The sequence below is a fragment of the Heptranchias perlo genome, chromosome 6, assembly GCF_035084215.1.
Source record: "Heptranchias perlo isolate sHepPer1 chromosome 6, sHepPer1.hap1, whole genome shotgun sequence".
NCBI classification, from domain to species: domain Eukaryota; kingdom Metazoa; phylum Chordata; class Chondrichthyes; order Hexanchiformes; family Hexanchidae; genus Heptranchias; species Heptranchias perlo.
Genome location: NC_090330.1, coordinates 42,308,651 through 42,324,522, shown reverse-complemented (window position 1 = coordinate 42,324,522; position 15,872 = coordinate 42,308,651). Strand labels below are relative to the sequence as shown.

General features: G+C 43.7%; 1 protein-coding gene across 1 annotated transcript in view; it reads left to right on the top strand.

Moving 5' to 3' along the window:
- Positions 1–6,093: 6,093 nt before the first annotated feature.
- LOC137322511 (augurin-like) overlaps positions 6,094–15,872 on the top strand; it is a 29,706-nt gene continuing 19,927 nt past the window's right edge. The window contains exon 1 of the mRNA XM_067985438.1: positions 6,094–6,272. The gene's annotated coding sequence lies outside the window, so the exon portion shown is untranslated. The remainder of the gene's footprint in view (positions 6,273–15,872) is intronic.

Sequence of the window (15,872 nt, the reverse complement as noted above, 5' to 3'; positions counted from 1 at the left end):
TTTGAGGAGGGGTTGATGACCGCAGATTTAAAAGGGAGGGGGACAGTACCAAAGGAGAAGGAACCATTTACAATATCAGCTAGCATAGGGGTCAGGAAGGGAAGTTGGATGGTCAGCAGTTTGGTGGGAATGGGGTTGAGAGAGCAGGAGGTGGGTCTTATGGGCAAGATTTGCTGGGAGAGGGCATGAGGAGAGAAACTAAAAAAAGATGCAAGTTCAGGGCTAGGGTAGGGGGGAACCTTGGGGGAAGTTTGGCTTGGCAGGCTAGGGAAGGGTACGATGCAGCAGAGGCAGCTGACGGATGGTCTCAATCTTGGTAACAAAGAAGTCCATGAGCTCCTTGCACTTGTTGGAGGTGAGGGTGGAGGGGGCAGGGGAGAGGGGTTTAAAGAGATGGTTGGTAATGGAGAAGAGAAGCCAGGGGGTTATCTTTGCATTCCAAGCTGATCCAGGAAGACGGGAGGTCAGTGAAATTCACTCCGTCATTGGTGACAGCATCTTCAGCCACCTTGGCTCTACTTCCTGGAATTGACTCCTTAAACCCTTCTATCTCTCCATCTTTAAAAACATTCACAAATTCGATCTTTTCAACCAAGCTTTTAGTCACCCTTCCTAATTCTCCCACCATGGCTCTGTATCCACTTCTTTGTCCCTCATTATCTCTAAGTTTTTCTCCCCCTCTGTGAAGTGCCTTGGAATGTTTGCTATATGCTGCTTATCTGCGACATTATTCATGGGTTCAACTTTCACACGTATGCTGATGACACTCAGCTCCAGATCTTTGCCACACTCTAGACTCCATGATAAACACTGTTCTGTCCAACTTCTTAACCAACATCAAGTCCTAAGTGAGCAAAAATTTCCTTTACTTCAACATCAGCAAGATTGAAGTTATCCTGTTTATTCCTATCAAAGACTTTGCATTTTAGCGTTAACTCTATCTCCCACTTAGTCTGAGTCCAGCAGTTTCCTTTTTGACCTCAAACTAAGTTTCAAAACCCACATCTTCACCACCACCAAGACCACCAATTTCCACCTCTGCAACTTCATTCACCTCGATCCCTACCTCAACCCCATTGTGGCTGATTTCCTTATCCTCATGCTGTCACCTCCAGATTGATTTATTACATTGCTTTGCACCCTAGCCTCCCCTGTTCCCTTTACAAATCCAAATTCACTGCTGACATCCTATTGTGCGTAAAGTTCAATTTCCTGTATCACCCTGACCTTGCCAACCTTCATTGACTCACTATCCCCCACCACACTGATTTCAAAATATTTGTCTTTATCTGAAGTATCTGCATGGCCTTGCCCTTCCTTGTCTCTGCAGACTGATTTCCTATGTTCCTGTACCCATTCTCTACCATTCCAGCTCTGGCCTCCTTTGTATTCCCCCTCCTTCCGCTCCACTTTTGGACACACAGCCTTCAGCTGTCTTGACCATACACTCTGGAATGCTCTTCCAAAACCTCTCTCACCCGCCATGCTACCTTTCTTCCCTACTTCAAAAGCCTCCTCAAAACTAATCTTTTTGATCTTCAATCACCACTCCAGCTCTTCTCCCATCATGTTTATTTTAATCTCTGAAGTGCTTTAGGCTAATGGCATTCACCCAAGGAAGCTCAAAACAGCAGTGTTGTGCTCAGAGACACTTGCTCAAATATTTAGTAATTCACTGGAGTCTGGGATTGTTCCTTGGACTGGAGAGAGGCCCATGTTGTACCAATATTTAAAAATTGTACTAAGTCTGAACTGGTAAACTACAGGCCCATTAATTTGACTTCACTTGTAAGCAAGTGAGATGCACTTAGAGATACTATGGAAGCCAGACCTTGAAAGAGAAAGGATCATCTCAGCATAGCTTCTGGAAGAGAAGGCCCTTGCTCATCAACTTGGTTGAATTTTTTTGAGGAAGATATAAAGCTGGTTGATAGTGGAAGCCCAGTTGATAGCTTGTATCTAAACTTTCATAAAGCCTTTGACAAAGTGTCCAGTTTTGGTCCCCTTATAGGGATATGGAGGCCTTGGGAAAGGTTCAGTGGAGGGCCACTAGATTGATTTCTAGATTATGGGACTTCAGTTACTGGGATAGGCTGAGAGTGGTGGGGCTTTTTTATTTTAGAAAAACATGGACTTTCAGGAGATTTGATTGAGGTCTTTAAAATAATGAAAGGTTTAGAATCAGTCCAAGTTGATAGGCTATTCAAGCTAGATGGGTTAGGGAGGACCTGGTGACATAAGTATAAGTTATGAAAGCAATAGGTCTAGTTAGATGCTGGGACATACTTCTTTTTGCAGATGTTCATTGACCTTTAGAATAAGTTGCTAGCAAATGCAGTGGTGTGGATTCACTGCAAGCATTCAAAAGGGAACTCGACGAGCTCCTGAGAGTGACTCATATCTACATATAGAAAGCAGGTGGGTCATTAGGGGCTGTCTCACTCAATCTCCATGGTTTCCTGGAACTTGTTTGATTGCCCTGGCATTTAGGAGGAATTTTGCAGAGCTTTTTCCTAAATTGATCTATGTTTTTTTTCCTCTTTCTTTTGTCTTCCCAAGAAAATTGCGTGACTGCGTGAGGGTGGGGGGGGGCGGGAAGAATGGGAGTGATGGTGTGCAGAAGTTACACCATGCCAGAATGGGACAGGTTGGATGGATCAGCTGTCTTCTTTCGTACATGTTCTATTCAGTATGTGTAAGGTTCCATATCTGAGAAGTTTTTATTAATGAACTAGTGGTGACCTGGTATTACTTGTGGTAAGTAGGAGGATACACATGAACATGACATGAACATTATTTCATATCAGACAGTATATTATTTTATAGGCATAAAGACTCGAAGTGCTGCTAAGATGGAATTGTATTTAAGGTGGCCTGTCCCTTTAAGGCTATGAAGTGTAACTGGAACAAAACAGAAATTTTATGATCTATCTGCTCAAATACTTCCCAGGAGGTGCTCTAAATAGTCACATTAGTGGCTGAGGGAAGTTTGCTTAAGAAAAATCCCTCTGAAGCAGTAATGCTGCCTTGGCTCCTGAGAATAAGCAGCAGGGAATGATTCATTGTCCTCCTTATACTCTAGACTGGCAGCTGCTTGTAAATCCTATTCCCTCCCCTTAAGAAGAGGCCAAGCTATTGAGTTCAGCAGGAAATGACTAGCTTTTCTTTTTACAAATGCTTTTTTAAAAAATGATCTCACATGATTTGCTGCTGGTTTATGAAAACAATAGTTGAACCAATCAGGTGCAAGGGTGATATATGCTTTGTATCTCTTACACTTTAAAATGTGACATTTGTGACACTTTGAGGTATGATGGATGCCTTAGATGCAAAACTTTTATTAGTGGTGGATCTCCTAATGCTTTGCTCATGATGAGGCAGAGGATATGCTATTTCATAATGACAGGAGTATTATATACAACACATAATATAATGGCATTACTCACAGACAAACAATATATATATATTCATGTTAACTGTGTTAAAGTTTTAATTCCCTAGCTTTTTTGTAGTCTACATATAAACAAGGGGACACTGAGTGGTGCAATGTGTTAACGCATTGCCCATTTAGTTCTGGGGCATGAGTTTGAATCAACGTAACATCAGTACAATGAAAGTTTATTTTTTAATCAGATATGAGAATGAAACATGAAATGATTTTGAACAATTTTCAACTCAATTTGTAGTGGGGTCACAGCACAAAACTACTGATAATTCAGCATTCATTTGTAGTAAGTAACAATCTCAATCACAAAATATGATGACTGGTTTGAGAAATTGGGAAAGATCATATTGGTGTAATAAAGTGTTCTTCTGAGGTCGTGGCTAAGACCTAAGAAGAGAAGCTTTACTCTGCATCCGGTTGTGCTATGAAAGTGGAAAATATTCCGTTCTCCAGCACTGAGATTCCATCGTCACACAAAATTCCTAATTTGTTTGAGTTGCTGCATGTAATATTACCATTAGCCTTGGAATAGAGATTGCGTTCCCAGCTTCAATTTTTGTGAAACTGCTAGTTTGAAAATTTATATTCATATATGCAATGCCAATGAATCATGCAGGTAGAAACGTAGACTAGTGTGTGGTGAATTATTAAGATATACTAATTTTGAGGCTTGAGTGCAATACTAAATCACAATCACTAGTTGAATCAATTATACAAATGAAAGAGTTTGATGTATTCAGTGGTCTGTAGCCTTACCTGAGTGGTATAAGTAGTAAACTGAGTTTCTGCCTTCTTCCTTTCCTCAGTCTGTGTGAAATTCAGCACAAGAATGAGGCATAAATGCAATCCATCATGCACAGTCCTTTACACACACAGTCCTTAAACCCTCCTCCAAAGTATATATAATTACATAATCTGAAGTCATCAATCCATTTAACATTAGATCTGTTCCAGGGTAAAACAAGAATATCAAATTTATCTGTTTACATTTCACATCCTTAGTCTGGATCTAGCACAGAACCATAGGATTTGTCAGGAATGTGATATGAATTCCAGCAACAAATTCAAACGTTTCCCACAGAATATGTTTCTCTCATTTTTGTTTGAAGCTTCCTTTGTCTGATTCTGTTTTACCAATATCTAGAACATACCCTTAACTTAATGGGTACTTTTGAAGTAAAAACAAATATTTAAACACTCAGAGCTTGTGATATGCAGCCACAGTGACACTGATGAACACTTTTGGCTTATATAATACGCATCAGGTTTCCTGTGACTTAAAACGTTTAATTTGCTGATATTCCTCCCCTTCAAATATTAATGTTCTCTTTTGATCCATACTTTTTTTTCCAATCCTAAGTCTGAGGATGAGAGGAGGAGGAGAGAATACCTGCCACTTTGATAATGAAGAAGCAGGCCACTAGGATAAGGAAGAATTCTGAGTGGGAGGGGGCAAGCACAAACAGCTTCAATAGGGACTGAGGGATGGGGCAGGCTGGCTATCTCTCTGAGCAGGTGGTTGGGGGGTGGACCAGGTTGACACATACTCTGAGCAAGGCTTGTACAGTCAAAGCATATATTCCACTCTCACTGATGTAGCTGTATTCTCCAGTCAGTGGTTTCTGTATTAATCAGCAATACAGTTCGGATCCTATGAAAGTGATGCTTTTCTTTTGCAACATGTTTGTAAGATATCCCAATTAAGCCCACAAGATTGTTTAAAATGAAATTATTATCCAGTGGTAGTTTACTGACGCTAATGAGCATCTTCCTGCTGATCTATAGGGCTGACTAAGCATTAGATTCGGTATTTTCCGTTTTTCAGAGAACTTGGAGATTTTTGAATTGCATTGAAGCCCGCCACATGATAAAATATCCCATTTGACATCCAGGACAAAGCAGCCTGCTTGATTGGCACCCCATCCACCTCCCTAAACATTCACTCGCTCCACCATTGGCGCACCATGGCTGAAGTGTGTACCATCGACAAGATGCACTGCAGCAACTCGCCAAGGCTTCTTCGACAGCATCTCCCAAACCCATGACCTCTACCACCTAGAAGGACAAGGGCAGCAGTAGCATGGGGACACCACCACCTCCAAGTCACACAACATCCTGACTTGGAAATATATCGCCATTCCTTCATCGTCACTGGGTCATAATCCTGGAACTCCCTACCTAACAGCACTGAGGGAGAACCTTCACCACACGGACTGCAGTGGTTCAAGAAGGCAGCTCACCACCACCTCAAGGTCAATTAGGGATGGTTAATAAATGCTGGTCTTGCCAGCGACGCCCATGTCCCATGAACAAATTTTTTAAAAAATTGACCTGATCTAATACAGTCTGTGTCTGATAATGTGAAGTCATTTTGTGGGCTAAAGAATTAATCAAACATTCATTTCAGACTGCAAATCTGTTACAGATTTTTGCTAATGGAAACCACTTGCTGCATTGTCAAATTCTTTATGGCACACATCACACAGACATCTGTTTGCAATCTATAGCAGCTTGAAAAGTATTCTGTTTAAATTGATAGCATTCCCAATTCTGTCAGCATTATTTAATGCTTGTTGGACTCCTAATGTAGGATTTGTTAGATGGCTAATAAAAGTTCCTTTCTTTGTGACTCATCCTTAGCCTAACTGATTTAGTTATTGAATTTTTGTTCTGCCTCTAGATAGTCCTCACTTCAGAGTCAGCTCGCTAGGCTGGACTGTGCTAGACGGAATAAGGAACGGTTTGTTCTCCTTTGCTGCGGACTGAAAATCTGTTTCTCTCCACACGCTTGGAAGGCGGAAAGAAAAGAGCCGTTGTCTTGTTAAAGGTAAACTATGAATGAATTGAGAAACAAAAATGATTTTAGGGGTTTAAGGCTGCCAGCTGGCCTGTGTGATTTTTCTTTTGTTTGCATTGGAGCTGTAAAATTATTTTATATTTAGCTCACAGAGGATATTATCTCTGGGAAATCAATGTTGTGCTGCCTTTCTAGAAACCTGATAGACCAGTAGAAGATTTATACAGAATATCATTTGTGGAGGTGCTATCTTAAAGTTGTAGTACTTTAAGGTTCAAAGCTCTATGTACTTTTGAGCCACCTTGTTGCTTTTGTAAACTTGTGTATGTTGCTTAGGTTTTAACTTTTTTTAACACTTTGCATTTTTTATCCATGCATGGTTATTTGTTATATAATTTTGTTTAACACTTCCATTATTTAACAGGATATCTTTGAAGTGCATGAAGAAAATGTTTTACATGTCAATAAAGGCTTATTAAAATATTGTGTTCAGAATTGCCCTTAGCTGAATCCTAACATTTTATGTTTTTTTTTATCCAATGCATGGGTAAAAGAAACTACTGGATTAATTTTCCATGACCATTGTTTAATTTCCCCGACCACAAACCTGCCAAACATAACTGTTAATTTAGATTCCTAGCTGTTTGGATCAAGTGAATCCAAATTCTGAAGCGTTCACGTCAAAATTCATAATAGGCTGGTTGTATTGTTAGTTCTCCAATGAAATTATTTCAATAAGTTAATTACCTTTTATTTGCATTTATTACCTTTTATTTGCATTTTTGATCATGTTTATTTTGACCTCATCTGAAGTCTGTTGTACAATCCACGGTTGAGAGAATAGAATTTTCTTTTTGTATGTGGTTAGCACATGTCTCTCTAGAGCAGCAGAAGATTAAAAACTTGCAGGTCCATAGGATGTCCCAGAGCACTTTCATCCAATGAAATACTTTTGAAGTATAGTCACTGTTGCGTAGGCAAATTGCATTAACACCTATGTGCCCAATATAAGAGGTGGGACCTGTATTTAAAAAAAACCTAGCAACAGGGATAAACAAAAAAAGACATTTGCTATTATTAATTGCTACATTTGCAGAGATCCAGGAACAACTTTTGTTAATCCTCTGGGTGCAATGTTGGATGATCCAGGAAAAACCAAAGAATGGGATATTTAAAAATTGGAACAAGGAAATAACGCTTTATATATGGATAAGCAGATTAACTATTCAAATGGGATAGTCCTAAGTTAGTGTATTTTAGTGTGCCTCCTTTCTACCATTTTTGCTCTTGCGATTTGACATTTGGCCAATATAGAAGGTGCGTGGAGAGGATGCATAGGAGTTAGGTGAAGGTAAACATAACGTACAGGCAGTTCATTACTGTCTTGGCAAACTGATTAACAGGAGAAAATATTTAACTCCAGCCCACTATAGAATATTTGCAGGAACTTTTTTCCCCTATTATAATGTTCACATTTTATGGAACCTGTGCCAGTCATTTTAATTCCTGCTGACGAGCCTAACAATGGAGCGGATGTAGAAAGAGGATACCCACTTTCAGCCAAGGAAAGGGCAAAATGGCGACTATGGGGTAGATTTTCCATTCCAGTAACGCCAGTGTGGAACGAGTATTGTAACTTTGGATGGTAACATATGTGTAATTCCCCATGGATTTCTGCCAGTTGTATGCCATGTCATTTTTTGGTCTTTCATGGGCAAGATCCTCATTTCAGTATGAAAATCTATGCAAAAGATGTTGAGCTTAGTGCAGGTGTATTTCTGTGACATTCTTGTAGGGAATGCAGTGTGTTCAGATTATTTATCTGAAATGAAATGGGCAATTGGGATAAGACACATTTGGACTGAGGAAGTTACATTTAAGGGGACAGCTTTATTTGGCCATATATGAAAATGGACTTGAACCCTAGGTTTAAGAGAGCTGAATAAAGCTTTTTTTTTGGCATTTTGTTTATTTTTAAGAGGTTTTGCCCCAGATTGTTGCCAGTAAAATTTCATTGCTGCAATCAAAATTATGGATATGGGAATTTCAATGGAAATTCTTTTCCTTTTCAGCTATACAGAGGAAAAGAAGGGGATGAAAGGAGGTGTGAGAGGCTGGTTTTACTGCACCAGAGGCAGGCTGACCTTACCTACAAGGCCATGTCTATTGACCCAGGCACACCAGCCTGAGAATTTCTGAGGAAAGCTGCCTTCACAGGATGTGTGTTAGCAGGGAGGTAGTGATAGTTGTGTGTCAACTCAAAGCTGACCTTCAGGATATTTGCACCACAGGAATGGCACTTTAGTAGAAATGGCCTGAAGGTATAATGAGGTGCATACAGCTAATAGTCAAACACACAACAGACAGCTTGAAGATATGCTTTATATGTCTGGACAGATCAGTGGATGCCCAACAGTAAAGCCCTGCTATGGTCTCCAAATATTATTGTAACCTGCTGCATGCTCCACAACTTGGCCATCCAGAAAGGACTAACAATACAGCAGGTCGAGAAGGAGGAGCTCCAATTAGAGCCAAGGACACAGCTTTTTTTTTTCATTCGTTCATGGGATGTGGGCATCGCTGGCAAGGCCAGCATTTATTGCCCATCCCAAATTGCCCTTGAGAAGGTGGTGGTGAGCTGCCTTCTTGAACTGCTGCAGTCCGTGTGGTGAAGGTTCTCCCACAGTGCTGTTAGGTAGGGAGTTCCAGGATTTTGACCCAGAGACGATGAAGGAACGGCAATATATTTCCAAGTCGGGATGGTATGTGACTTGGAGGGGAACGTGTAGGTGGTGTTGTTCCCATGTGCCTGCTGCCCTTGTTCTTCTAGGTGGTACAGGGCGTGGGTTTGGGAGGTGCTATCGAAGAAACCTTAGCGAGTTGCTGCAGTGCATTCTGTGGATGGTACACACTGCAGCCACTGTGTGCCAGTGGTGAAAGGAGTGAATGTTTAGGATGGTGAATGGGGTGCCAATCAAGCGGGCTGCTTTGTCCTGGATGGTGTCGAGCTTCTTGAGTGTTGTTGGAGCTGCACTCATCCAGGGAAGTGGAGAGTATTCCATCACACTCCTGACTTGTGCCTTGTAGATGATGGAAAGGCTTTGGGGAGTCAGGAGGTGAGTCACTCGCCGCAGAATACCCAGCCTCTGACCTGCTGTTGTAGCCACAGTATTTATTTGGCTGGTCCAGTTAAGTTTCTGGTTAATGGTGACTCCCAGGATGTTGATGGTGGGGGATTCGGCGATGGTAATGCCATTGAATTTCAAAGGGAGGTGGTTAGACTCTCCTCTTGTTGGAGATGGCACTTGTCTGGTGCGAATGTTACTTGCCACTTATGAGCCCAAGCCTGGATGTTGTCCAGGTCTTGCTGCATTCGGGCACAGACTGCTTCATTATCTGAGGGGTTACGAATGGAACTGAACACTGTGTAATCATCAGCGAACATCCCCATTTCTGACCTTATGATGGAGGGAAGGTCATTGATGAAGCAGCTGAAGATGGTTGGGCTTAGGACACTGCCCTGAGGAACTCCTGCAGCAATGCCCTGGGGCTGCGATGATTGGCTTCCAACGACCACTACCATCTTCCTTTGTGCTAGTTATGACTCCAGCCACTGGAGAGTTTTCCCCCTGATTCCCATTGACTTCAAATTTACTAGGGCTTCTTGGTGCCACACTCAGTCAAATGCTGCCTTGATGTCAAAGGCAGTCACTCTCACCTCACCTCTGGAATTCAGCTCTTTTCTCCATGTTTCGACCAAGGCTGTAATGAGGTCTTGAGCCAAGTGGTCCTGGCGGAACCCAAACTGAGCATCGGTGAGCAGGTTATTGACGAGTAAGTGTCGCTTGATAGCATTGTCGACAACACCTTCCATCACTTTGCTGATGATTGAGAGTAGACTGATGGGATGATAATTGGCCAGATTGGATTTGTCCTGCTTTTTGTGGACAGGACATACCTCGGCAATTTTCCACATTGTCGGGTAGATGCCAGTGTTGTCTAGAGGCGCGGCTAGTTCTGGAGCACAAGTCTTCAGCACTACAGCCGAGATGTTGTCGGGGCCCATAGCCTTTGCTGTATTCAGTGCACTCAGCCGTTTCTTGATATCATGTGGAGTGAATCGAATTGTCTGAAGACTGGCTTCTGTGATGGTGGGGATATCGGGAGGAGGCTGAGATGATTCATCCACTCGGCATTTCTGGCTGAAGATGGTTGCAAACACTTCAGCCTTGTCATTTGCACTCACGTGCTGGACTCTGCCATCATTGAGGATGGGGATGTTTACAGAGCCTCCTCCTCCCGTTAGTTGTTTAATTGTCCACCACCATTCACGACTGGATGTGGCAGGACTGCAGAGCTTTGATCTGATCCGTTGGTTGTGGAATCACTTAGCTCTGTCTATAAGCATGTTGCTTCCTCTGTTTAGCATGCATGTAGTCCTGTGTTGTAGCTTCACCAGGTTGGCACCTCATTTTTAGGTATGCCTGGTGCTGCTCCTGGCATGCTTTTCTACACTCCTCATTGAGCCAGGGTTGATCCCCTGGCTTGTTGGTAATGGTAGAGTGAGGAATATGCTGGGCCATGAGGTTACAGATTGTACTGGAATACAATTCTGCTGCTGCTGATGGCCCACAGCACCTCATGGATGCCCAGTTTTGAGCTGCTAGATCTGTTCTGAATCTATCCCATTTCCACGGTGGTAGTGCCACACAACACGTTGGATGGTGTCCTCATTGTGAAGACGGGACTTCATTTCCACAAGGACTGTGTGGTGGTCACTCCTACCAATACTGTTATGGACAGATGCACCTGTGACAGGTAGATTGGTGAGGAGATCCAATTAGAGCCAAGGACACAGCAGGTGCTGAGCGAACCAACACGAGGGAAAAGCCTACTTGGCTCCACTGCAGATGGTTTTGGAGTTGACATGCCTAGGGCTGTTTAGCTGTCATAGATGGCCATTGCTGAGAATGTGTACAGAAATATAGGACAAGAAGCCAATGGAAATGATGACTGATGGGGATGTGGGCCTTAATGCAGATGAGGATCTAGGTCACTGCATTTTGTAATGACTTGTGATTTATAAATAGTAAAAGTAGAACAGTTTAATAAGTTCAGCCATAAGATGATAAAGGTGTGGATCAGGGTTTTGATGGCAGGAGGGGAGAGGTAGTAGTTGAGGCAGGTGACATTTTGGAGGTGAAAGAAAATGGTTTTGGTGACTGGATGTGGGGAAAGAAACTGAGCTCAGGGCCAAGCAGTACACCAAATTCCACACCTGTGGGTTTAGCCCAAGGGGCAGCCAGGGAGGGAGATGGTATTGAGGCATGAGGCACATGGTGTTTACTGGAGTGAAAAAGGTGGCTTTAATTTTGCTGACTTTAAGGTAGGAGCAATTTTTGGCTCATTTAAGTCTTAATATCGATAGGCAGTTGAAAATGATAGCAACGGCCTTGAGGTCAATGAATGAGATGGCAAGGTAAAGCTGGGCATCTTTAGCATACGTGTGAAAGTTGACCCAGGCATATGAATAACATTGGCCAGGGGTTGCATGTAAATGGATGGTGCCTCGGGGTACATCAGCAGTGACTGTGTACATGGGAGTGTAGCCATTTCAGGCAGTGCAACAGGTAGTAATGGAATTGGGAGAGTGCAGTGCTACAAAGGTGGACTATTGAGAGGCATTTGGGTTGGATGGAATGGTCAACAGTGTTGAAAGACAGCGGACCGGTCAAGGAACATAAGGAGGGACAGCATGTCACAGTCACATAATATGTTGTGGGTTACTTTGGCCAATGTGGTCTCCATGCTCTGGAAGGCTTCAAACAGGAAGTGGTGAGGGAGCTGGTAATGGAGTTGCATAGAATTACAGAAATGAAACATGGAGGCAGGCCATTTGGCTCAACCAATCCATGTTGTTCATCCGCTATGTGAGCAGTTGACCTAATCCCATGAGCCCACACTGTTCCCATATTACTTTTATCCCTTTTTCCTTCAACCGCCCATCTAACCTTTTCTTAAATGTTGACATTTTGTGCTTCGATCACTAACTCTTAGTGCAACCTGGCAACCCTGTTTTTTAAAAAAGTTTTTCCTGCCCTCTGTCCTAAGTCTATTTAATGTTATATCCATGTCCTTTTATTCTAGACCCCTGAGCCACACAAAAGTCTGTTTCTATCTATTCTGTCTGATTCCTTCATCATTTTGAACACCTCTATCAAATCACCCCATAATCTCCTCTTTTCTAATGATCACTGGTTGAATTATTTTCTTCTGTCCTCTCCTGAAGGTAGCAATGCATGCTGGGATGTGTTACCACCAGCACTGATGTACTTTCCCTAAGTAGCCATTCTTTGTGTGTAAGCCTGGACAGCAAGCATTGGAATGGAGGGCATCATAGCCAAGTGTAATCCTGCCTTCACTGGGCTTCCATATGTACAGTTTCCAGCAGGGTTCACTGGACAATGACTCTGAGGTAAAGGTCTGGCTATTTTTTTTTTCCTTCCCTCACCTGCCCAGTCCAAAGATACTGTGGCCCTATTGCTATTGTGCAGAAAAGCTAACAGGGACCAAACCTGAGCTCTTCTTGATCTGTATGGCTCAGTATCACAACACATGCTGCATTTATCCATCAGTGATTGAATTATTTCTTCAAACATAACAAAATCACTTATTCAAGGTCAGCTACATGGTTTACCTTTAATTTCTTCTTAGAATATCCTAAACAAGCTGTAAAATATGTGTACTTCCTCGCCTCAACTGCTATAGTCTCTTCTAATAAAGATAATTAGTGTGACCCTGCTCACTGCGACTTAAAAGGCAATAGATATGAATAATTTTACAATTCTAATTACTTTTTGTATTCATACTCCCAACATTTGTTACACTAAAACCTGCAACATATGAGGGCAATTAGGGATGGGCAATAAATGCTGGCCTTGCCAGCGATGCCCACATCCCACGAACAAATATTTTTTTGAAAAATCCTTCAGATTGTAACCGTATATGGAGTTTGCCTTTAACTTTCCTAGCAGTTGAAATGTATCTTAAGTAGTTGGTGGCATTGTTCCAGTCCATGTTAATCATTTCAGATTTTGCTAACAGTAGTTGGTCTACTGTACAGATGTTTTTGTTTGGCTTATAATCTAGTTAGTTTATTAAAACAGCACTGGATTTGTATAGAAATTCAGGTCAATCTGACATTCATTTATAAGCTCCAAAATAGCCTGTGCCCATAATCAGTTCAGCCTTCTGCACAATGGTTTTCCCTTTATTTCTCTTTGGCTGCTAGATAAAAGGAGAAACTGCTGCGTGAGGAAAGCAGGAGCAGGTCAGGGCAGTGACATCCTTTTTTCCCCCCCTACCCCCTGACTTGTGAAATTTATGAACCAACAGTGATGCAGATCTTCAGAGATCTTCAGGCAGCTGAGTTCTGCCAATGGTGGGGCAAAGAGAGGGAGGATGCATGAGGCCAGAGTCAAAGGAACAAGAGTGTTTGGGGAGGGAGGGAGGGAGAATATAGGGCTGGAGGAGGTTGAGGAGATAGGGTTGGATGAGACCACTAAGGGATTTAAAGACAAGGATGAGGATTTTAAATTTGTTTCTTTGGGGAATGGAGTGCAAGTGTATGTCAATGAGGGACTAGGATACATATGGCAGAGATTTGGACAACCTGGAGCTTGTCGAGAGTGGGTGATGAGATGCCAGGAAGGAAAAGTTGGAGTAATCTAGTCTGGAAGTGACAAAGGCATGTATACGGGCTTCAGTGGCAGAGGAGCTGAGGTGGAGGTAAAGGTGGAAGTATATGGGGGGCGATTTTCGGGGACAGAGCAGGTGCGTTGGGGGTGGGGGGGCTCCCAAAATCGCTGAAATCCCGAACGGGTTCGGAGACCGGCTCCAACGTGCTGACTTCTGGGTTCCCCAGTGACGTGTCCAGGTGTGCGCACGCCTCCCGAATGCGGGAATCCCACCGGCAATTAAAGCCGGCGGGATGATAATTTGCATAGTTTCTCCGACAGTTGAGGTACTTGAACTACTTGATTGACTAGACATTTTGGCAGGGGTGCGATTTTGAAGAATCCTCAGCGTGTTTCCTGTGCTGTGGGAAACACTCTCGGTTGCAACAGACGTGTTTCAGCCAACAGCCAGTGGGAGATGCAAATGCTTATTTGACAGGTGGGGAGAAAACGTCATCTATTGCAGCAGAGCAATCTGTCACTTCAGACAAAGTTTTGGCTGCAAGATCTTTGTGTTTTCACTCAAAATTCTTACTTTCCACCCAAAATTCTGCTGTGCAAACACATTTAACTACTTTGCGGACCATCTCAAACTCACACCATCCGGATGGGGCGCGCCATGGCTGCATTCACCAATTCATTCCAGGGGTGAGCAACATCACCAGCCTTGCCAGGTACGGCACCCACCTCCGCCACATGGAGCTCCACAACACAGTGCTGCGCCACAGGCATCTGCACAAGAGCACGGAGGGCAAGAACCAAGAGAGCGACGTCGCAGGAGGCACTACCCTCGCAACAGGGTCTAGAGACCGAGGCTCAGCTTCCTGGACCTCTCTGAGGACCACTGCATACGGAGGCTCAGTCAGTCGCCAGGTAGTTGCAGACATCTGCAGCCTCCTTCATGCCGAGCTGCACCTGGCTGGGCCGAGCAGCATCTTCTTACCTGTCACTGTCATAGTCACCACTGCCCTCAACTTCTTTGCCTCCGGATCATTCCAGGGTGCCACCGGCGACATTGCCGGGGTCTCTCATTCGTCTGCATAAGGCAGGTCACCGATGGATTGTTGCGCAGGGCCTTGCACTACGTCAACTTCCCCATTGACGTCCTCAGCCAGACAGAGAGGGCACTGGGATTCTACACTGTGGCTGGCTTCCCACGGGTGTAGGGTGTAATCGATTGCACCCACATAGCAATACGGTCACCTCCACACGGGCCAGGACTGTTCATCAACAGGAAGGGCTATCACTTCATCAAAACTCAGCTTGTTTGTGACCACCCCAAGAGATTCCTTCACGTGTGTGCCAGATATCTTGGCAGCTGCCACAATTCTTTCATCCTTACGGAAGTCCAACATCCTGCCCCTCTCACGCACCGAACATCCGCAAGGACTGGCTCCTTGGAGACAAGGGATACTCCCTGCAGACATGGCTTATGACACCTCTGAGGAACCCCAGCGTCGATATAACGACAGCCACATCACTACCAGGTCTACAACCGAGCATGCTATAGGGCTGCTCAAGATGCGCTTCAGGTGCCTTGATCATTTTGGGGGAGCGCTTCAATACACACCAGACAGAGTGGGACACGTTATTGTTGTGTGCTGTGCCCTGCACAAGATGGTACAACAGAGAGGGGTGCCGCTTGAGGAAAGCCCCATCCACATCTGCCACCCACATTGAGGAGGAGGAGTAGGAGCAACCCATGGGCAGAACAGCGGCTCACCTGGCTGCTCGTGAGGCCAGGGAGTCACTGATATGTGAACAGTTCTCCTAACATCAGACAGTGTGAAGACTCCACCTGGATATAGCTGTGGCCACACCAGCACACCCCCACTGCACAAAATAGTTGTGCAACTACACATACGCCCAGAGTGATCCAATGGGTGGCATCAAG